This window comes from Rhamphochromis sp. 'chilingali' (assembly GCF_963969265.1).
Source record: "Rhamphochromis sp. 'chilingali' genome assembly, chromosome: 17".
Taxonomy (NCBI): Eukaryota; Metazoa; Chordata; class Actinopteri; order Cichliformes; family Cichlidae; genus Rhamphochromis; species Rhamphochromis sp. 'chilingali'.
In genome coordinates, this window is record NC_137944.1 from 33,556,855 (window position 1) to 33,580,015 (window position 23,161).

The 23,161-nt window shown below is 40.5% G+C and overlaps 5 gene segments (V, D, J or C); 2 read left to right on the plus strand and 3 right to left on the minus strand.

Moving 5' to 3' along the window:
- Positions 1-4,080: 4,080 nt before the first annotated feature.
- LOC308384479 (Ig kappa chain V region K-25-like) lies at positions 4,081-4,562 on the minus strand. The segment is given in 2 exons: positions 4,511-4,562; positions 4,081-4,403 (listed from the first exon to the last, which is right to left on the minus strand).
- A 6,038-nt stretch (positions 4,563-10,600) lies between these two features.
- LOC308384480 (Ig kappa chain V region 120-like) lies at positions 10,601-11,091 on the minus strand. The segment is given in 2 exons: positions 11,040-11,091; positions 10,601-10,932 (listed from the first exon to the last, which is right to left on the minus strand).
- Positions 11,092-16,343: 5,252 nt separating this feature from the next.
- On the plus strand, positions 16,344-18,259 carry LOC308385029 (Ig kappa-b4 chain C region-like). The segment is given in 2 exons: positions 16,344-16,651; positions 17,377-18,259.
- Positions 18,260-18,830: 571 nt separating this feature from the next.
- On the minus strand, positions 18,831-19,312 carry LOC308384481 (Ig kappa chain V region K-25-like). The segment is given in 2 exons: positions 19,261-19,312; positions 18,831-19,153 (listed from the first exon to the last, which is right to left on the minus strand).
- A 1,682-nt stretch (positions 19,313-20,994) lies between these two features.
- LOC308384482 (Ig kappa-b4 chain C region-like) lies at positions 20,995-22,095 on the plus strand. The segment is given in 2 exons: positions 20,995-21,094; positions 21,764-22,095.
- The last annotated feature ends 1,066 nt before the right edge of the window (positions 22,096-23,161 follow it).

The following is a 23,161-nucleotide window of genomic DNA, read 5'->3' on the forward strand; positions in this document are numbered from 1 at the left end:
ACGACAGAATTGAGCTCGACAGTGGACATGATGTTAAGAACAGACTAACAGAACAAACACAGGAATGCAGGCAGATGAGAGACTACAGGTCTGCTTTAATCAACTTATATAGAAGTTAATCTCTTCTGGTGTTCACAGCAAAATGAGAGAAACTCACTTCACTAAACCTCTTAACACAAGAAAAAGACCACGGTCTGTCAGGAGGACGCTTGCTGGTTTTACATCTGACAGAGACAGTCTGTCCTGGAACAAAAGACTGAGTCGGCACTTTTTCTCCCAGTTAATAATAAAGAATATCAGAGTTATTGAAGTTACAGCTTTCATGTTTCATGCTTCATGCACGACATTCACAGTGTTGGTTTTTGCCCAGTTTAGGTATTTGTGTCTTAGTCCTGTTTTTCCTTTGCTTTGTATTTTTCATGCAGTCTCAATGAACGCCTCGCTTTCTGGTAAATTCCATCCTGTTTCCACGTGTCTGATTTTGGGTCCTCTCACTCTCCGCTCCACACAATCTGCTGCTGCAGATCGTGACATTATTTGAATTATTCATTCTTTTTGTTAAAGTCTTTATTAGTTTCACTATTTGACTTGTCCAGGGTGTACCCTGCCTCTGACCTTAAGACAGCTGGAATAGGATGGGATGCATGTATAGTTTCATTATTATCATTATTGTCAGATCATCAGCATGTGATAATGTGGATATAACACCAAAATAGTAAAATGCCTTCTTATTTTGCATTTATTTATTACAGTTTTTTCATTTTTGATTTCAGACAACCAAACTGTACGATTAAGAAGAAAGCTGTGTTTCTTTACACTCAGAGGTTTTAGCTCAATCATGATGATACAAACTCTTTTCTTTCAGGATCCAGACTGGATGTCTGGAAATAAATCAATTTTAAATGAGTATTTTAAACAATACTTTGTCCTTCTGTTTTTGTTTTAGCATGCTAAGTATGTAAAAAAAGTCCTGTTTAGAAGCGGACATGTCACAGTGCTGGATCTGTGACCCAGTGTTTTGTCTGTGTTGTTAATTTATATTCTTTGATTACTTTTATTCATGGTTTTGGTTATCTTTTTTTCTTAAGTTCTTAGTGATCCTAGTTCTCCCTCCCTCAGTGTCCATCTCAAGCCTGTGTATAAGCTCTTGTCTCCATGTTTATTGTTCCCTCTGTTGCACAGGCAGTCATGTCTCCATGTCTCAGTGTCTAGTGTCTGTCTCTGTTTTTGTTCCCCCAGTCACAGTGTCTTTTCTGCATCTACATATTCGTCATGCTTCCTGTTTTCTTCTGATAGTCCTTGTCCTGTGTTCAGTTTTCAGTTTTGCTTCCCCTTGGTCTCCTTATGTGTGATTATTTCCATCTGTGCTCTCCTCCTGTGTGTCATTCCCTTGTGTGTTTCCTCTGCCTGTTGTCGTGTTGTCCCATGTGCTGTAAGTTTCTCCATGTTTCTGTCCATCATTCCTAGTTCCATGCTCCTTATTTCCTAGTGTTTCTGTCTCTAGTCCCGCAGAGTCTAGTTCTTATTTTCCATGTTCAAGTTTTGGTTTGTTTTTCGTAAATGTTTATTTTGTGCATTATTTCCCAACAAATAAAGCTTTAAATTTGTTTCCGTGTAAGAATCCTGAATCCAGGAACCTTCATGCTGCCTGCCATACAGCAAACATGACAGGACATTGAATAACAAACATTAGTATACACAGAGCCAGCCAGATGTAGAAGTGTGATGTGTCTCATGTGATGGTGTTTTAACCTGAGTGAGCACTTCATTTAATTATTCACGATATCCATATCCATTTCATCTTTCCAGGATATCAGTGTATTTAAACTTTTAGCGTCCGAGAGCCTGAAAGCTATAAATATTTTACTTTTTACCACTTTGCTTCAGTTTAGTTAATTTTATATCTAAATGTTTACAAATTGCATTTAATTCCTGTTTGAATCATGATATTAAAATGGGAAACAGAGACATTGTCCTGGTAATTTGATGTTTTTGTGTTTCTTTTTAAATTTTTAAATGGTTTTGTCCTGCCTTACCTCTGAGCTACTTTACTCAAATACTCCTGTACAGAAACATGTTATTAATATATGTTGTTTAATCCTGTCATGTCTGGCAGTTTATGCAATCTGAATTATGATCTGAATGCACTGTGGTGCCAAAAACATGTTGCAAGATCAGCTCTATAAGTTCTCTATGGTTCCTCTTGTTTCCTCTGCCTGTTGTCGTGTTGTCCAACAATGTGTCACCAACTGCTGCACCTGTAAGAAAAAACAAAGGGAACAAAAACATACAGCACCTGGAACACAAAGATATGAAAATGCACAGATACATAAATTAACAATCTTTTTGTGGTGTGTGTCATTGTCACAAAAGGTAGACAATAATGAGGGCAGGGAGGTGCAATAATGCCCTCCTGGGTGTCAGAGGCAGTGTCACGGTCTGGCTGGCAGACCGTGGGGATGAGGAAAGTAGGACCCAAAACGCAGGACTCTGCGATGCCACAGTGCACTTTATTTACAGTGAATAGACAGGTAAGTCCAACAATTAACTCAGAGATGTAATTTGCCAATGGTGCTCATCCCTTGCTCCCAGTGCGTCCCGTGCTGTAGCTCCCTTAGTTTGTGTGCTCCCCAACTCGCTTCTTCGCCCGACTTTCCTGGAGGAAGAAGGAAAAACCACAATAAGCCACACACGCTAGCCGACTATACCGGTCAAGAGTAATAATCCCACGTCGACTGTCGCCGCGAGTCCAGGTTAAATACCTCTTCCTAGCTGGGAGGGATGATCACCACCAGCTGGTCAGGTAATCAGCTGCAACAGCAAAGAGGGACTCCCGATGACGACAGTCGCCCGGACACGCCTCTTCCACGACGCACGCTTCCGTCAACAGCCCCGAGGACGGGGGGAGAGAGAGAGAGAAGCAGACACATACATACAAACGTGGACAGAACAGTAGACGACAGACCCCAAATAATAGTCATAATAATAATAATAACAACAATAATAATAACCACTGCTCACGGACCCCTGAGTAACCTCCAGAGCCGGGTCCGTGACAGTCAGACAGCGATAGATCCAGGAGATCCAGGAGGCCACAGCAGGAGAAGGAGGAAGGCCCCAGATGGGGCACCCAGAGGGTGAGAGTCTCAGAGAACCAGAGGCAACAGGCATCAGTCGGATGTCCTAGCACGAGCCGAGAACAGTGCCCAAGGACCACCTGGCACGACTTTGAAAAGTGGAATGAGAGGCAGAGTCTTCAGCTCAGAGAAGATCAGCTTCCAAGTTGAAGTCATGAATCACAATCACACACAAATCTGTGTTTATTGATACCAAATACAGTTACAATGCATTCATTGTATACTCTGATTACATTGTATAAAGAGTGAAATGCATGTTTATTACTGCTTCTATTAATAGTGTTGTTATGAGTGGTTATGATGCTGTTTAAGGTAAATCTGGAGGAAATCCATCAGTCTCTGCAGCAGTCAGCTCAGCTCTTATTCAGTCTGAGGTAAAATAATATTAAAATGTGTAAACACATCTGTGCTGAGATAACTCTGAACTCTAAACTTATTTGTTCTCTATCATGTAGGAACGTCTGTGAGCAGTAATGTGGTTTTTCTGTAGCTCCTTATTTATTCATGTTGCTTTAAAATTTAAGACTTAAGATTCAAACTAATAAAATCATTTAAAGATTTCAAAGTTATGCTCTGATAAAGCAATTAACAAAGTGGAGTCTAAGCAATGATGGGAAAGAGGAAACGAATGCTGGATTCAAAAGTTTACTATTTAAATTTCTACAGCAGCTAATTAATAAATACTTAATTTATCTACTGATGTTTTCTGTGTGTTCAAAGTATTTGGTGGTCTTTTAATTTACAGCAATACACTCAATGTTAATGCTGTGTGTGTGTGTGTGTGTGTGTGTGTGTGTGTGTGTGTGTGTGTGTGTGTGTGTGTGTGTGTGTGTGTGTGTGTGTCCTCAGTGAACTGTATCAGTCTCTGCAGTATCTTCCAGCTGCAGCAGTCACTTCAGTTTCTGTTCAGTCTGACTGAGGGAGGTTTTTGTACGACTGTTTTTCACTGTGTGAACACATCTTGACTGTTGATGTAGTGATAACTCTGACAGTAATAAACTGCTGCATCTTCAGCCTGGACTCCACTGATGGTCAGAGTGAAGTCAGAGTTTGATCCACTGCCTGTAAAACGAGCTGGAATCCCTGATACTCGAGTGCTAGCATAGTAAATGAGCAGTTTAGGAACTCCTCCATCTTTCTGTTGGTACCAGGCTAAACAGTTGTTGCCATAAACATTCTGACTGGTCGTACACTTGATGCTCACAGTTCCTCCCACAGCAGAGCTCACTGCTCCAGGCTGAGTCACTGTGATCTGTCCTCTGGACTCTGAGGACACAGAGACAAAAACATAAAGCAGCTTCATGGTTTTGTGGGCTTCATTTCAGAGGGACAGATGTTGATAGAGGAGAGGAGTTTGATTCTCTGGACTTTACCTGTGAAGCAGCAGCAGAGGAGAGTCCAGATGAGGACGCAGATCAAAGTCATGTTTTTGATGAGGAGGATTTCTGTGGCTTCTGTTGTGATGAAGGACAGCTGTCAGTCATCCAGTGTTCAACTCTCAGGACTATAAACTCTCCCAGAGCACTGGAGCATGGTGCTGCTGATGCAAAGTGCCTCTCTATGGAAATCATCTGACCAAGTTTAGAGGCACAATGTGAAAAAGTAAAGGTCTGGACTTCACTACATGTTTTTACAACATTCTGTACGCCATGCAGATCCTGATGGGTTTGAAGAACTACTAACTGATTATATTTAAAATAAGTTCAATGTCAATTTTAAAATATTGCTGTAGGACACCATTCAGATGGCTGTGATCCAAAATTAAATATGGTTCAAACATCATGATACAACATGATTTCCTCCAGTACCATCCACCTCAAACATATATTACAGTTTCTCTCAGTCGCTTTGCTGCAGTTCTCACATCAGTGATGCTTTTCCCCAATCAAATTAGCCTTTCTCGTTGTTTTATACACACATACACACTGCTGTTGTTTCTACACTAATAAAGGGATTTGTTACTTTGTTGATCCACAACTCACAGCTCACAACTGTCGTGATCGGGCTGTGTCCAGGCAGGAATTGGACCCAAACTCAAACTCACTGGAAACAGGACTGAACTCAAAATGGCAGCTTTTATTGCTGAACAGAAAACTCCACAAAACCTAAACTGGGAAGAATCTAACAAAACAAACACAGCACGAGGAAGATCACGGCACTGTAGTAATCAATCAATCTTTACATGAGCCGGGTGAGGAAACACTATCACAGGGAGCCGTCTGCACCGGGAGCCTCCAGGCTGGGCAAAGAAGCCCCCCAGCCAGGCTGAGAATGTGTCGATGATGTGAACAGAACACACATATAGTTTAATGAGTATTATTTTGCTTTTCTCCATTTCATCAGTTTTGTAAGGTTAAAAAAATACAAAAAAACATCAGACGTGATTTTTGTTTCTGAAAACAGTTTTAAACTTCTCATTAGCTGTCACAGTCCGGGTGAGCTGCTGGTAAATTTCCACCATGTTCTCCTGTGTCTGCCCCTGGGCAGAGCCGTCATCTCCTCACATGGAGCCAATCTGGAGCAACCTACTCAGGATATTCAAGACCAGCGTTGCCGTCTCTTCACTGCTAGTTTGCCAACTTACCCTCGGTGCTAACAGGCTACCATGCTTCATGCTCCTTGCCCAAGTCTATGCACTCGGCCATACTCACTGCAGTTTCATGCTCCGTCTCCTGGGAAGGGTTTCAATATCACACCTGCTGCCCTCTTCCCACTGCTTCTCACAGGATCACTTGGAGCTCAGGTCAGCCCCATTTCAACTATGTTCAGCTCACCTGGACCTTCACCTACTCCCCTCAAAGTACCACCAACTCCACCTGCAACATAAGCCATACTCCTCTTTAAAATTCAATCACACCTGGAGAAGTCTGAGAACCCACTAACCCCCTTTTCCTCTCTCCCTCTTGATCACCACGCCACCTTAGGCCACCACGCTACGTTTTCTTGTCAGGAATCCCACGTCAAGTATAACTCTGTGTTTTTGTGCCAAATAAAGATTTGTGTGAAGCAAACTCAACCGTCTCCACATGTGGTCCAGCACTTGAGTCCAGTTGCGTACAGGCCTTTGGCCCCTTGTGACATTAGGCCTACATTTTTTGCAGTACTCTTTCCAAAGTAGGTGAGGTTTTGAGAAAAATAACAAAACAAAAAAACCTGTTTTGATGTCTTAAAACGACGGTGAAAGTGTTTTATGAAGTGTCTTTTGCATAGATGAGTCTGTGTGGTGAAAAAGGCCTTACATATTTTGAGAGCTGCATTAAGAGTGGTGAGAATGACGTTCCTGATGTAAGACTTTCACCAAAGCAACTGAGAAAAGCAGTGATGGGGAAACATTTACTGGAGTTCATTTAAGTGTTCACGAATAAATGTCAGTGAAGTCGTTTGAAAACGTGTGTGTGTGTGTGAAACATGTCAAAAGTGAACCAAAGCAACACATGGTGATAAAACCCGAATTGAATGGTAATGTTTACCAGTTAGAAGCCTTCACAGTGAGAACAGCACAGAGCACCGTCTTCTCTACCTGGAAGGGATTTTCAAAACTTCCTAAAACACCATTATTTGTAGACAGAATTCCAAAATAGAAATAAAAACTCATTAAAAAAAACCCTGTATGTGTAGGCAGCGTCTTAACAATGGACATGTTCCTTCGGAAATTAAAAAAAAATTATAGAAAAAAATGCTGGTACACTTTCCAGAACTTAATATTTTTGTGAAATTCAAAACATAACTACATGAATCTGAAGTGTTTTTGAAGCATTTTAGGCTGAGAATTAGTTTCAGTGTTTAGAGCTGTGAAAAAATAAGTGCCAGGTTTCAAGAGATGTTTTCACATGTGAAAGCTGTAAAATCTACATTTTGAAATCAGATTCTTTAAATATTGTTGTAATGGGCTTTATTTGCTTTAATTACACTATTATAATATTAATAAATGATACAAACAGTGAATGATTTTGTTGAGTTTGTTTGTTTCAGAGTCAGAGAGCCGTGTCTCTCTACAGTCAGAGGTTTTTGTACGGCGCCTCAATGAGTTTGTATCACTGTGGTACACGTTCGGTGGAGGAACCAGACTGGATGTTGGAAGTAAGTCAAAAACAAAGTTACTTCTATGTCCTTTTTCTCTTCAATTCAATTTTCTTTTCTTTAATTTCATTTAATATGAAAGGCTAGGAAACTTTTTGTGTAACTGATTAATTATTTTATTCATAAATTTTGTCCTAAGAAACAAAGTCAGCTTTGGAAATGAATATTCAGACACTCGGGACAATTTCCAATGAAAATCTGGGATGTTTCATATTATTAATTATTATTTCTGGTTCTGATGATAAAGTTGTATTTTGAGGGCTTGTAGGTTTAGTTCAGTTTGACAGAGTCAGAGAGCCGTGTCTCTCTACAGTCAGAGGTTTTTGTACGGCGCCTCAATGAGTTTGTATCACTGTGGTGGACTTTTGGTGGAGGAACCAGACTGGATGTTGGAAGTAAGTTAATTAAACTGTGTTTATTATTAAATATGGTATCATTTTATTTAATAATTATTTGTTAGACTGCTTAGATGAGAGAAAAGTATTTTTTTTATTTAAAATAATTTAGTTTTTGATGTTTGTCCTTTTTACTGGACTAATTCAGATGAGCTCTGCGAGTTTCTCTTGTTTAATCTACATTTCTGTCACAGTAAAATGTAGACAAGAGTAAACTTCATCATCTTATGATTAGTTTGTAAATTTCCACCACATCAGCTGCTGTTTGGATGAGTCAAAGTTTGCTTTCTGATGTTTTTATTGTGTCAGATGTTTCAGATTTAGTTTGAAATCATGTGAGCTGTTCAATAACATTTCAAATCTACATGAATGAGTAGCTGCTCTGTGCTTGTGTCCACTAATGTCTTCAGTCGTCCATGATTTAGACTTCTAATCATTTTAAAGCCAAACTTCTGCTGTAAATGTTTCCACATCTGCTTCTTTTATTTCCAGTGTAGTTTGAACATATTTCAGCTCAAACTGTGTGATGATTCTCTCTGTGCTGATATGCATGAGAGGTTTCTTAAAGGGAAGTGAAACAATGTGTGAGTGAATGACTGGTGGAGCAGAAAAAACACCTGACAGAAACTTCTTAACGGAGAAAATCAAATTGTGGTTCCTGTCCTCTAAGCTGATTGGTGTTTCCTAGGTGATACCCGCCCCGCCCTGAAGGTGCTGGGTCCCTCCAACAAGGAGCTGGAGCAGGGGAAGGCCACGCTCATGTGTGTGGCCAACAAGGGCTTCCCCTCAGACTGGAGTCTGTCCTGGAAGACGAGCGACAGCAGTGGCAGCAGCAGCATCAGAGGGGAGGAGAGCAGGACTCCTGGAGTGCTGCAGAATGACGGCCTCTACAGCTGGAGCAGCACCCTGACGCTCACTGCAGACCAGTGGGGGAAGGTGGGCTCTGTGACCTGTGAGGCCACCCAGGGCTCCCAGTCTCTGGTCTCAGAGATACTGAGGAGAGACCAGTGTTCCCAGTCCTGATGTCAATCACTGAGTCTTTGATGTTGATTTTCTTCTGTCTCTTTGTTCCTTTGTGTTTGCAGATTTAAAAAATAAACTCATTAAACAGTCATGTTTTCATCTCATAATGACAACAATCAGAGCAACAATCTCCTCTAGTTTCATCCTTTGGTGTCTGTTGTAAAGCTGATATTTCAAACTCTTAAAAGAATAAAAACGTACCAAGAAAACATGTTCTTTGACTCTGTGAGTTTAATAAATGCACATTAAAAAATTAAGATTTTGTAATATTTGTAAAACAGACCAAAATAAAAATGTAAACAGACACATCAAGTGTAATGTGCAGTGAAAATGGTTAAATATATTTTTTAATCCACATATTAAATATTTCTCTATAAGATGTTGAGGTCATGTCAACCATAGATTATCTGTGTGCTCTTCATAATTTCTAGTCTCAAAGCTGTTTTATGATCTACATTTTAATCTGATCTAAAACCTAATAAGTAAATTAAAGAGCAGGGTGTCATCTGTATGTTTAAACAGAGATCATTTAAATCAAGTTCAAGTGAAGATTTACTGAAGTTTGATTAATGAACTATTTGACAGTGAAACTCTGATGAAGCACCAAAGCAGAGAAGAGTCTAGAAGCTGGTGGTGGCAGAGGTGAAGCAGGTGGAGACTTAGCTGAGGATCTCTAATTGTCAGGATGAGGTGGAGATCAGGAGTCTGAGAGTTAAAGCACACAAAACAGAGGCTGAGTAACTCACAGAAGGCAGCGAGACAATAACTGGACTCAAATAATGACGACAGAATTGAGCTCGACAGTGGACATGATGTTAAGAACAGACTAACAGAACAAACACAGGAATGCAGGCAGATGAGAGACTACAGGTCTGCTTTAATCAGCTTATATAGAAGTTAATCTCTTCTAGTGTTCACAGCAAAATGAGAGAAACTCACTTCACTAAACCTCTTAACACAAGACAAAGACCACGGTCTGTCAGGAGGATGATCACATCTTATTTTCAGTGGTTTCAGATTTAGGTAGGACTTTATATTAATGTCACACTTTTAAGCATTAGTAAGATATTATTTTAAAGAGAAACATTTTAGTTCTTTGTTCTGTCTACATCAATACTTTGGAAACTGACTAAATAACTTTAGGTTTTTACAACAGTAACAGTGATTCGTTTGTGCTGGAAATATCCAAATGAGGCTAAATCTTCACTGAACACATCCCCTACAAACACTGTTATAACAGCCTGCTTCATTTCTTTTTTCATGTTACTAACAACGTATTCAATAAGTTTATGAATGTTAAACTGTGAGTGCACACAAATGAAATTCCACAGTAAATATTAAAGTAATCGTTCCTCCCAGTCTTTTAGTTTGTTCTGCAGCTGTTGCTTCAGATCAGTTCCTCTTCAGCTGAGAGGTTTTTGTACGACAGATTTTCACTGTGTAAACAGAGTGTTTGTTTTTGAGCCTCAAATTTATGTTTAGATTATTTAAATTAAACTTTATTTTTTATGTTGAGCTGTATGATATTTATTGATTTTATTTTCATATATTTTAACATAAAGGTCTTATTTTACTGATAACTTAAAATTTAACAAATCATAGATGATATTATGGTGGTTCTAGTATGGAATGGAGGTCAAAGGTCACAATGAGTTTTCTCTATAATTATTCGACTTGTTGAACATGTCGACTGATTTTTACTTAATTTTTAGGGAAAAGAGAAAAAGAAACTATTTTTAGATTGGAAGCAAGTGTGTGTGTGTGTGTGTGTGTGTGTGTGTGTGTGTGTGTGTGTGTGTGTGTGTGTGTGTGTGTGTGTGTGTGTGTGTGTGTGTCCGTGTGTGTGTGTGTGTGTGTGTGTGTGTCCTCAGTGAACTGTATCAGTCTCTGCAGTATCTTCCAGCTGCAGCAGTCACTTCAGTTTCTGTTCAGTCTGACTGAGGGAGGTTTTTGTACGACTGTTTTTCACTGTGTGAACACATACTGACTGCTGATGTAGTGTTCACTCTGACAGTAATAAACTGCTGTATCTTCAGCCTGGACTCCACTGATGGTCAGAGTGAAGTCAGTGTTTGATCCACTGCCTGTAAAACGAGCTGGAATCCCTGATTGTCGAGTGCTAGACCAGTAAATGAGCAGTTTATGAACTCCTCCATCTTTCTGTTGGTACCAGGCTAAATAGTGATAGTTGCTCCAAACATAAACATCCTGACTGGTCGTACACTTGATGCTCACAGTTCCTCCCACAGCAGAGCTCACTGCTCCAGGCTGAGTCACTGTGATCTGTCCTCTGGACTCTGAGGACACAGAGACAAAAACATAAAGCAGCTTCATGGTTTTGTGGGCTTCATTTCAGAGGGACAGATGTTGATAGAGGAGAGGAGTTTGATTCTCTGGACTTTACCTGTGAAGCAGCAGCAGAGGAGAGTCCAGATGAGGACGCAGATCAAAGTCATGTTTTTGATGAGGAGGATTTCTGTGGCTTCTGTTGTGATGAAGGACAGCTGTCAGTCATCCAGTGTTCAACTCTCAGGACTATAAACTCTCCCAGAGCACTGGAGCATGGTGCTGCTGATGCAAAGTGCCTCTATGGAAATCATCTGACTGACTCCAGCAGAGACTTGGATCAGTCTGATTTCTATCAGTGGATCAATCACTTCATGATAATATTGACCAACAGTCTCCAATTAGACGCATTTGTGTTGAAATTGTTCCTTTGTGAATGTCTGTTATTTAAACCCACTTAATTTTTCTACAACATTATGGTTTTCATACCACTTTAAAGCGCCTTAAAGTTAAACATTTTCCACTTTATAGTTTTACAAAATGACAGAGAAAACTGAAGAAAACTATTTTCTGTCACGGGGTGCCGAGGCAGGCCGTGTGGATTAATAACGGACCCAAGATGCAGACTGCTTAAGTGGAGGGTGAGCTTTATTTACAACCGGAGAAGTACAACAATAAAGGGTGGCGAGAAACAGAACGGTAAAAAACTCTAAACTGGGAAAACTAAACTAAACACAAAACCAGAAGACGAGCGAGGGTACCTTGCAGGGAGAATGACCAGGAAGCCGGAGGAATAAACACAGAATGGCGGAGGGGAAATAACGCAGACGAACCAGCAACTACCATGACAGAAGACACAACTTAAATACACTCAGAGAAAACAGGGAGATTACACACAGGTGGGGAACACAGCTGGGAGTGATTATCGTGACAAGACTAGGGAGGCAAACTGAAAACACTCACATAAGACGCAGACCTTCACAATAAAACAGGAAACACATACACGCAATGACATAACACACCAACTTAACACAGACTGGGGGACACAGAACATAGGAACATGAACCATGAAACAGAAGAGTACAAACACCCAAGGTAACCAAAACCACAGAATACTAATAGGCTAAACATAAACACGGAGTCGCAGACTCCGGACCATGACATTTTCAGCAAATTGGATAAAATCAGTACTGTCACTATTATTAAATGAGATCATTTAATTTATGATCATTAGATCATTGAGGGTCACGCGATTATTTTTAAATTCATGACTCACTGTCTTCCTTAGATTTGATTGAACACAAGTTTGACATTTTATCGATTTCAGAGTCAGAGAGCTGATCAGTGAGTTTGTATCACTGTGGTGGACTTTTGGTGGAGCAACAGGCTGGAAGTGAACTGTTAGTAGATTTGAGTCACTCAAAGAACTAAATTCTGTACTTTTATTGATTCATTTTAAAACCCTGATGCTGCTGCTACATTTTGTTGAACTTTACTAATTATATATTCTGACTCTTGGATTTGTTACATTTTGTCTTCAGACAGAGTAATATCTTCTTCACTTCTTCTTTTGTCTCCCTGAAAATGTTTCAGTAGAACTTTTGTCTCTAAAGCAAATATTGTTGGAAGTTTTTCAATTTCAGAGATAATATATTTTACATTTTGTGCTCCCTTTGTCAAAGGTTTACTTTTGCATAGCAGAAATAAAAGCACTTAATCAGCATGTTGTCCGAGTTTAACTAATTTAATGAGTTTTCCTTTTTTTTAAATTTAATTTCTGTCATTGACGAGAGGCCCTCCAAGAACATAAATCTCCACCAAGGCAGCTCATTCTACTGGAAGTATTTACTTTGAAGGAAATAGTTTTGTATTTTTTTCTTTCTATATTTTGTTTTCTTGGCTTTTAAAATAAATACATTTTAAGAAGTTTGGAGTGCTGTAGAAGTCAGATAAGGGTAGAATGATGGATTTTTACACAAACATTGTATTATTCCTTTATATAGGAGCAGATTGTCAGGGGCATGGGAGAGTCTCGCCATGTTTGGTCATGACACTGCTCCCAGGCGGGGTCCTCTCCAGTTTTCCTTACAGCTGCACCTTTTCACAGTCAGAGGCATTTCATAGAGTGACAAGTTTTCTCCTCATTTTTACATCAGGGACATGAGCTCCATGTCAGGAACCAGTCACACGCAGATGACAGGGACAGAGAAGAATTTGATGTTTCAGACATGATCACCTGCACAAAGCCTGCACAACCTGATCCTAAGGCTACGTCCACACTAGCCCGGACAGATTTGAAAACAGCCTTTTCTTCTGAAAATGCTCCGCGTCCACACTAGCGTTTTCAGTCGTTTTCACAGAGTTGTGCGTCCACATTGAAAACGTTCCAGTCCTGCGCAAAAGCGAGTGAGAATTAAAGAATTTGAAGAAAAGCTATCTGGAGCATGTACAAACTGATATTAATCTTTTTTTAGTGCTGTCAAAATTGAGAGCAATCAAAACAAGTGCTGTATAATGCCCTCTGCTATCTTTGTTTAATTGGTCACATGACTGCATCATATGACTAAAATGCGTCATCGTTTTAGAAAGTCAACGTTTTAGAGTGTCCACACTGCGACGGGACAGCTCCGTTTTGAAATGTATGCGTTTTCGAGAGCGTTCTCAAAACTCTCAAAGCCGAAGTTTATAGTAGTGCAGAAGCGAGCTGAATGTGTGTTGTCGTTTCAACAATAACGATTCACAACTTTTCCTTGGTTGCATAACAGTGTACAAGGGGGGCTTTTTTTCCACTGTGCCAAAGTTTATTCAAATCAGTCAACAAGTGTGACCCAGCCTTTGTCCGTGTAGGCTTTAGAAATTTAGGGAAAAGGCTATCTTCAGGTTCTCAGGACATGCAAAAAGTCAGTTACATATCCATGCCATTAACATCTTTGCTCAAAAAGAGAATACTGTTGTCACAAACAAGGATGCAGTGGACTCGAGAGCAGACTCAATTGCTCGAACTATGTACAATTTATTTGAAGGAAAAAGGTACTTAAACAAGGCTGGGTCTAACAGAAACTATTCGCAGGAACTGAAGGAGACCAGAGGACGGGAAAACAGACGTGGAACACAAAGAGAACACGGGCGGGAACTTCTGCAAACACAGGAAAGAGGTTTTACTGATCTGGTAAACAATTAAAGGGCTGAGGTGAGTGGTACTAGTGGAGAGTCTTGTGCTTACTTGAAAACACCGACTATTAGGCAGAGGAGGGGTTGCCGTGGGAGCATCCCAGGGATGGCTGAGAATGTGGGGAAGCTGGTCCAGGTTCCAGGGTGTCCAGGGGAGAGGGATCCACCGTTGAAGTACGGGCTGGAGGGCAGGCTGAGGAGAAGGTGAGTGTGTAGTCCTAGGGTTCTAGGCAGACTGGAGAACGGAGTGGAAACAGAGCACGACGGGTGATGTATCTGGAGAACACAGGAGACGGAGAACACATTTACCCACGGTCCAGACAAACAGAGTCCAAACACAGTGGAGGCTAGTTTACCACTAGTGGTAGCAGGACGAACTGGCGAGGAGTGGCAGGCAGCGCTGGCTTGAAAACCCTCCAGATGGAGGCCCAGAAATTGGAAGCAGGTGATGAGCTGGCCAACTCCACCCCAGGGGACGGGCAACAGGAACCTGGACCACACCCGACCAGACACTCCCACGGCATATGACAACTGTAGCTTCACAGCTTTCTTCAGCTGTTGCCAGATAAAAGGAGGAAGCAAGTTATGGATTATTGAAGACTGTAGGCTCCATCAAATACTTAGCTTGGCAAGGTTTAGCTCTACGACTCAAGACTCAAGAAGTTTATTGTCATTTCGTATGGTGTTACCCGGGCTGAAACAAAATACTGTTTCTCACCAGCCTCTACAGTGCAATAAACAATACAGTTTAAAAAGAATACGTTTAAAAAAGAGCAGCAATAAATAATAAAAAAGGCAGTAATAAACTGCAACAATATAGATAGGGATAAATAACATAAAATCTAAATTCTAAAACAAACTCATTCAGGTAGGTAGCAGCAGTCCTTTCACAGAAGGTCATGTAGGTGTAGTTGTTGGTATAGTTTATTGGTGTCAATACATTGATATAAATGATTGAATAGAAAAAACAAATAAGCAGAGTTGCCATGTGGAATTTCTTCCATCTGGCAATAATTTCCTTTGGCATTAATAAAGTATTCTGATTCTGATTCTGAATACAGCAGCGGAGAGCCGACAGGCAAACATTCCGGTGGGCCTCTGGCATTTAAAACAAATCTATTTATTTATTTAGAGAAAAAGAAGAAGAAGGTTGAACTTTTTTGATGTCAATAAAAAAAGTTAATAAAGGCCGGCACATGGATGTGGAGAGAAATGCAGATTCAATCACAGGAAGTCAGGATAAAGTTCACTCAGAAGCTTTATTATGCAACACAATAATAAACAATGGCACTGGAGACGATTTCTTAGTGTGGGGATCACAAAAGTGAAGGTTTTGGCAGGTGGAGTGGGGGTCGCTCCAGTGGGAGTGATGTTGGCTGAGTGAGCTGGATGGATGAGTGTACTGAGCTCAACATGATTAATCCAGTGATGAAGAACAGTTGAAGGCAGGAGAGCAGACAGGTGATGAAATGTGAGTCTGTGAACATGAAGCAGCGTGAGCATGACCTGCGTACAGGTCGGTATGCAAACTGCTGATAATGTGACTGGTGGATCTGAGAAGCTCCTGAGAGCACAAGGAGAACAAGGAAAGGTAAACACAGCACGAGACGTAAAGGCAGCCTGTTACTAACATGTTTTGAGCAGACGGACCAGCAAAGAAGAGATGCTGATGCTGGTCTTAAACACTGCCGCTTGTCCTGGATCACAATCAGGTGAGCATGGCAGGTGTGCTGATGAGGGCTCCGCCCAGAGGTGGAAGCACAGAGACATCATGGAAAAACACAGCCAGCTCCCCCTGACCATGACACTTTTAATGCCCATTTATAGAAAGTCATTTCTTGAACTGCTGGTTCAGTGTTTTATTTATAAATACCTGCTCCAAAACCACGGAGGTCAGGCAGAGAGACACTCTGAAAATGAAGGACAAAAACATTATTATCCATCCTGAACGTGTTTTGTCATCTGAGTTCAGGAAGTTGTTCTCAGGTCACCGTTACCTTGAACCTCAGTGTAGAACAAACAGAAACTTCAAATCCTTCATTCCCTCAGCTGTTAGATTCCTGAACGCTGACAGGAGTCGTTTAGATGAATGTTTCTGTGATTCTTCATTTTCAGACATTTATCCTTCACATTCTGTTTATTTATTTCGAACATTTTTGTTCATTTTGATGCATTTATTTACTTTTTCCTTGACCTCATTGCTTGTTTATCTCTGCCTTGACGTGCAACAGTGCTCGTGATTATTGTTTAAAGACTGTAGGCTGTGTGAGTTTGACCATGTGAGCAGGTAGTGTGGGAAAGCTGCAAACAAACTTTGGAATTAATAAAATTATCTGAACTGTGAATCTAATTTTAAAAATGCAACTTATAAAAGCATGTTGCACTGTTTCTTTTTTATTTTTATAACATTATGCAAACAGTGAATGATTTTGTTGAGTTTGTTTGTTTCAGAGTCAGAGAGCCGTGTCTCTCTACAGTCAGAGGTTTTTGCACGGCGCCTCAATGAGTTTGTATCACTGTGGTACACGTTCGGTGGAGGAACCAGACTGGATGTTAACTGTAAGTACATTTCACTCATTTATGAAGCTCAAACTTGTATCATTAAGGTTCATTTCATTTCCTTCTACATAAATACTTCATGTTTCTCATAAATATAAAATCTAATATCAGTGTAAATTTTGAATTCAGACTAAAATCGTCTTGTGTATTTATTTTTACTGGAAATTAAACTTTCAAAAGTTTTTTTTTTTTCTTGAAGAAAAGTAGAAAATGTTTATATATTTTACATTCTCATAAAAGTTTTGTCTTCAACCTTTTGCTGCAAATAATGTGACATCCATCTAAAATTAATAGTTCTTAAAGATTTAACATTATTAACGACACATTAACAGTTTGCTGTCTGAGGGTTGCTGATTTTATGAATTTTAATGTGTGAGTAAGTACAGTTATCTTTATTGTTCCCTAATAGACCAAAAAAAGGTCTATGCTTTTTTCTGTTTTACATACAATTGTTTATGACAAGTTTATGAGAAAAATCTGACATGTTAATTTCTGTTTGTTTTCTAATTATAAAACTAATAAATAATACAAACATAATGCACATGAGTACATCAGAAGTCAAAGAAACGCTTTAATATTTTTATCTTTGGTACTGAAACTCGTCTGTTGCCATGGTTCAGCAGTGAAGCCTGTCTGTTACCATGGTTACCAATCTCAGATAGAGAAGTGAAACAGCTGAAGAGCAGTTTCAACTCCCAGTTTCTCTAACATCTCTCTCTCTGCAGTGGGCCGAGTCACCCCCTCCCTGACCGTGCTGGCGCCCTCTAGTGAGGAGCTGCAGCAGGGGAAGGCTACAGTCATGTGTGTGGCCAACAAGGGCTTCCCCTCAGACTGGAGGCTGTCCTGGAAGGTGGATGGAAGAAGCAGCAGTGGAGAGGAGAGCAGGAGCCCCGGGGCGCTGCAGAATGACAGCCACTACAGCTGGAGCAGCACCCTGAGGCTCCCTGCAGACCAGTGGGAGAAGGTGGGCTCTGTGACCTGTGAGGCCACCCAGGGCTCCCACACTCCACTCTCAGAGACTCTGATGACAGACCAGTGTTCCCAGTCCTGAGCTGACTCACTGGGACTCTGATACTGGCTTTAGTCTGCAGCTTCTCTCAGTCTGCTCTGATAGTTTTCATGTTTTCATGCTTGTGGCACTGTTGATGGTTTTAATACTTCAAATAAAAACTGAGGTCTTCAAATAGTGGTTTTCATGTGTTTCCATTCAGCTGCTCTTCTGTCTGATAATCATCCTTCAGGTTCAGCAGTGATGCTTCCATACACTGAAAATCTCTGCTTCAGTAACTTTGACTGAGAGAATCACATGTGCTGTATCACATCAGAGTGTAAATGTAAAAAAATGAAAACAACTAAAAAAAAGAAAAAGCAATAAGTTAAAAATAGAATCACAGCCAACAGCTGCTCCCTGTTATAAATAGTTTTAAAGTCTTTTGCAGCTGCATTATTTTCCATCATGTTGGACTTTGTGATGATCTTTGCTGTTGGGTGTAGAAGAAGTAGAAAACATGGTGACAGATTATTGTAACCTGCATGTGACCCATGATGAGACCCGTCCTGGTTTTCTTCAAAGTCAGAATTGATAAAATAACCCAAAGAAAAACTAAACTTTCTTTATCAACATAGGAGACACTAAAAATGTCTCTTTCAGAACATCAGTGCAGGTTAAAAAGTGTAAATGTCAGAATAATTTATGTCACAAAGATGAAGTTAAAGACTTGATGAACTAAACTTTAAATCTTCAGATCAAATCATGTGAAATATTTCTGTGATCAAGAATGTAGCTGAGCAATCTACATACATACATATATCAGTACTGCAGTTTACTAAAATATTCTCATTTAATAACTACTTCCCAGTTTGAATATTTACAGGAGAGTTTCTTCATCACAGATCTGACTCACAGTATCAACTGTTTTGTGTTTCACATGTTCTTCTGTGCGAGCTCGTCAGGATGGACACAAGTCTGATGATTTGAGTCAAACCCACATTAACATTACTGTGTGTGTGTGTGTGTGTGTGTGTGTGTGTGTGTGTGTGTGTGTGTGTGTGTGTGTGTGTGTGTGTGTGTGTGTGTGTCCTCAGTGAACTGTATCAGTCTCTGCAGTATCTTCCAGCTGCAGCAGTCACTTCAGTTCCTGTTCAGTCTGACTGAGGGAGGTTTTTGTACGACTGTTTTTCACTGTGTGAACACCCACTGACTGTTAGGATAGTGAAGACTCTGACAGTAATAAACTGCTGCATCTTCAGCCTGAACTCCACTGATGGTCAGAGTGAAGTCAGAGTTTGATCCACTGCCTGTAAAACGAGCTGGAATCCCTGATTGTCGATTGCTAGCAACATAAATGAGCAGTTTAGGAACTCCTCCATCTTTCTGTTGGTACCAGTGTAAATAGCTGTTGCTATAAACATTCTGACTGGTCGTACACTTGATGCTCACAGATGCTCCCACAGCAGAGCTCACTGCTCCAGGCTGAGTCACTGTGATCTGTCCTCTGGACTCTGAGGACACAGAGACAAAAACATAAAGCAGCTTCATGGTTTTGTGGGCTTCATTTCAGAGGGACAGATGTTGATAGAGGAGAGGAGTTTGATTCTCTGGACTTTACCTGTGAAGCAGCAGCAGAGGAGAGTCCAGATGAGGACGCAGATCAAAGTCATGTTTTTGATGAGGAGGATTTCTGTGGCTTCTGTTGTGATGAAGGACAGCTGTCAGTCATCCAGTGTTCAACTCTCAGGACTATAAACTCTCCCAGAGCACTGGAGCATGGTGCTGCTGATGCAAAGTGCCTCTCTATGGAAATCATCTGACTCTAACAGGGACTTGCTTCAATCAGCATGTTAAAGAATGGTTTTTACAATTAAATCCTCTGTCTGGACTCTTGGGGTAACTCTCGACTCTGCATACATTTAGGATTCTAATGCAAACCTCTATTTCTCTGTCTTCTTATTCATTTTTATTCATTTTTTTTCTTCATTGTAATTCATTGTACACTTTTGTAAGCATCATGGGAAAGCACCAGCTTACGTCATTGAACTTTTTCAGCCATACAGCCACAGCAGGTCCCTGATTTCTTGTGATCAGGGTCTGTTTACTCTACATCATAACAGGCTGAAAACTAAATGAGACAGAGCTTTTTCCACAGTGATCCCAGCCTCTGGAACTCTCTCCCTCTGAGTCTGAGATCTGTGGACGCGGTGGTCTCTTAAGAAACAACCAAATGTCATGTTATTAGACTTGACTTTAGTAAACTCTTTTCTTTAATGCTCTGTGATTTTCATATGAAGCACTTTGTGATGCTTGAAATGTGCTACATAAATAAAATTTCACTTACTTACTTTTGTCATATTGTTGAGTGATGGATCAGCCTGCTTGTCACAATACTGCACATGTTAACATTTTATACAGATAGGATTGAAATCGGGCAGCACTGTGGCACGGTGGGTAGCACTGTTGCTGCACAGCAAGAAGGTCCTGAGTTCAATTCCACCATCAGGCCGGGGTCTTTCTGTGTGGAGTTTGACATGCAACTTGTGGGGATAGGTTAATTGGATAATCCAAATTGTCACTAGGTGTGAACGTGAGTGCGAATGGTTGTCTGTCCCTGTGTGTTGGCCCTGCGACAGACTGGCGACCTGTCCAGGGTGTACCCCGCCTCTCGCCCTATGACAGCTGGGATAGGCTCCAGCACCCCCCGCGACCCTGAAAAGGATAAGCGGAAGTGAATGGATGGATGGATGGAGGATTGAAATCAGTAAACAGTATGGAAAGATAAAATAAAGGTTGTGTAATTTTACTAAAGAATGCTTCATATCAGCTGTCAGAATTACACAGGGAGTAAATCGACAGTGCTCGCCCCCTAATCATAAGTTCGGGGATTCAAATCCACCGAATGGCTACCCTGAGTTACCCCTGAGCAAAGTACCATCTCTACTCACTACTCCCCGGGTGCTGGATTGGCAGCTGCCCACTGCTTCACAACAACAACAATCTTTATTTATAGAGCACATTTAAAAACCAACGGCATGCCAAAGTGCTTAACATAGAACAAATTAACACAAGCATAATCAGAGTCATAAAAATAAAAGTGTAGAATTATGTTCACAGGAAAAAGCCACCAATAGAAAAAATATAACTATAGCACATAGCTATAGTACAATATAACTATGTCATCAACACACAATGGGATAAGACATACACAGCGCAAATAAAAAGCATGATAAGAAAATTAGTAAAATAAATCACTGCAGACAAGGCCAGCATTTAACCGGTAGAAAACGCAAGATTAAACAAATACGTTTTAAGCCGTGATTTAAAAGATTGAATAGAATCAGACGCCCAAATGCCAATCGGAAGGTTGTTCCACAACTCTGGTGCGGCCAGGGCAAACGCTCGATCACCTCTAGACTTCAGCCGAGATCTAGGCCGCACCAACAGAGACTGTGAGGATGATCTTAAAGCCCTAGCAGGAACATATAAGTTTAAGAGTTCCTTAAGATAGCTCGGTGCTGTGTTATTAGTGATTTTAAAAGTAAACAGCAGAATTTTAAATTGGATACGATATTTCACAGGCAACCAGTGCAAATCAGCTAGGACGGGAGTAATGTGGGAGAAAAAAATTAACATTTATTTTGATGTTTTTCCTGATATCACAAGGAGGCTGACAGAATTTTATGTGTAAATTTGTGTTTGAAATCTTTACCTACTTGCTGTTGATAAAACTGTTCCTTTACAGTAAGTTGTGGAAAGATTAATTTTACTTGAATAAAAATTCTTCTGCATCATGTTCCCCCATTTCAGATCAAGGTTAACTGTATAGAAAAAATCTGTTCATGAAGAAAATTGTTTTAGTGAGTTGTGTTTTTAAACGTATTTCCCAGTAATCCTTAAAATCATGAGTGAGTCAGATTTTTGTGAGTTTAACACTCTTTTGTCAAATGTTGCACTTTTTTCCTTCTGTATGTGGTTTGGACATATTTCACTGCTGTTATTTCTGTGCTGAGAGGTTTCTTAAAGGGAAGTGAAACAACGTGTGAGTGACTGTTGGAGCAGAAAAACATCTGACAGAAACTACCTGTTACCCGTTCTCTAAGCTAATTGGTGTCTCCTAGGTGATGTCCGTCCCACCCTGACGGTGCTCGCCCCTTCCAGTAAGGAGCTGGAGCAGGGGAATGCCACGCTCACATGTCTGGCCAACAAGGGCTTTCCCTCAGACTGGAGTCTGTCCTGGATCGTTGACGGCCGCAGATGCAGCGGCATTGGTTGGGAAGTGAGCAGGAGCCCCGGGGCGCTGCAGACAGACAGGCTCTACAGCTGGAGCAGCACCCTGATGCTGCCTGCAGACCAGTGGGAGAAGGTGGGCTCTGTGACCTGTGAGGCCACGAGGGGCTCCGATACTCCACTCTCAGAGACTCTGAGGAGAGACCAGTGTTCCCAGTCCTGAGCTGATTCACTGGGGGCATGATGCTGTTTTTTGTTATTGTTGTTGTTTTTTACACTTTGCTACAGCTCTCAGTCTGCAGTCTTTTTCAGTCTCAGTCTCTTTATTCTTAATCTGTTTGTTTCCTGTTTTATGAACTTGTCAAGATTTTACAGCAATAAAGATTTTTCACCTGAACATGTCCTGTTATTTCTGCTGTTTGTTATATATGTTTATAAATATATTAACATGGATTTCAACGTTTTCAACATACTTTATTAAATAACAGTTTTAATGTGGTTACAAACACACTGATTCATTGAAATAAATAAAACCACTTAAAGAAGAAAGAAAAATATATAAATACTGGAAAAGTCAACAGGCTGAAACGCAGTAAACCATGTTTGTTTGTAAATAATTTATATTCATATGTATCATGTTGATAACAACAATCATGATATTTGTAAATAAAAATATTATATTTATTAATCATGTAATTTTCCTGCACCTGTCATAGACGAGCACATGACGTCCAACAATGACCCAGTCCAAAGTTTAAATGTTAAATGTCACACTGACGTCCAGGTTGGGTCAGGGGTGGACGTCCAAGTGTCCATAGTGGACTGTGCCTGATACTAAAAATCAATAAGGTCTTGTTTATGCTCTTGAATCATTTTTGTATTGTTCTTCAAACTGAGTTAGAAAGGAAAACTCTAATAAAATGTGTTTATGTGTCCTCAGTGAACTGTATCAGTCTCTGCAGTATCTTCCAGCTGCAGCAGTCACTTCAGTTTCTGTTCAGTCTGACTGAGGGAGGTTTTTGTACGACTGTTTTTCACTGTGTGAACGGGAAGCTGTAATCCTGCTGACAGTAATAAACTCCTGCATCTTCAGCCTGAACTCCACTGATGGTCAAAGTGAAGTCAGTTCCAGACCGACTCCCACTGAAACGCTCAGAAACTCCAGAGTACCGACTGTTAACACTGTAAATGAGGAGTTTGGGAGATTCTCCAGATTTCTGAAGATACCACTGCAAATCATTGCTAACACTTGAACTGGCTTTACATCTGACAGAGACAGTCTGTCCAAG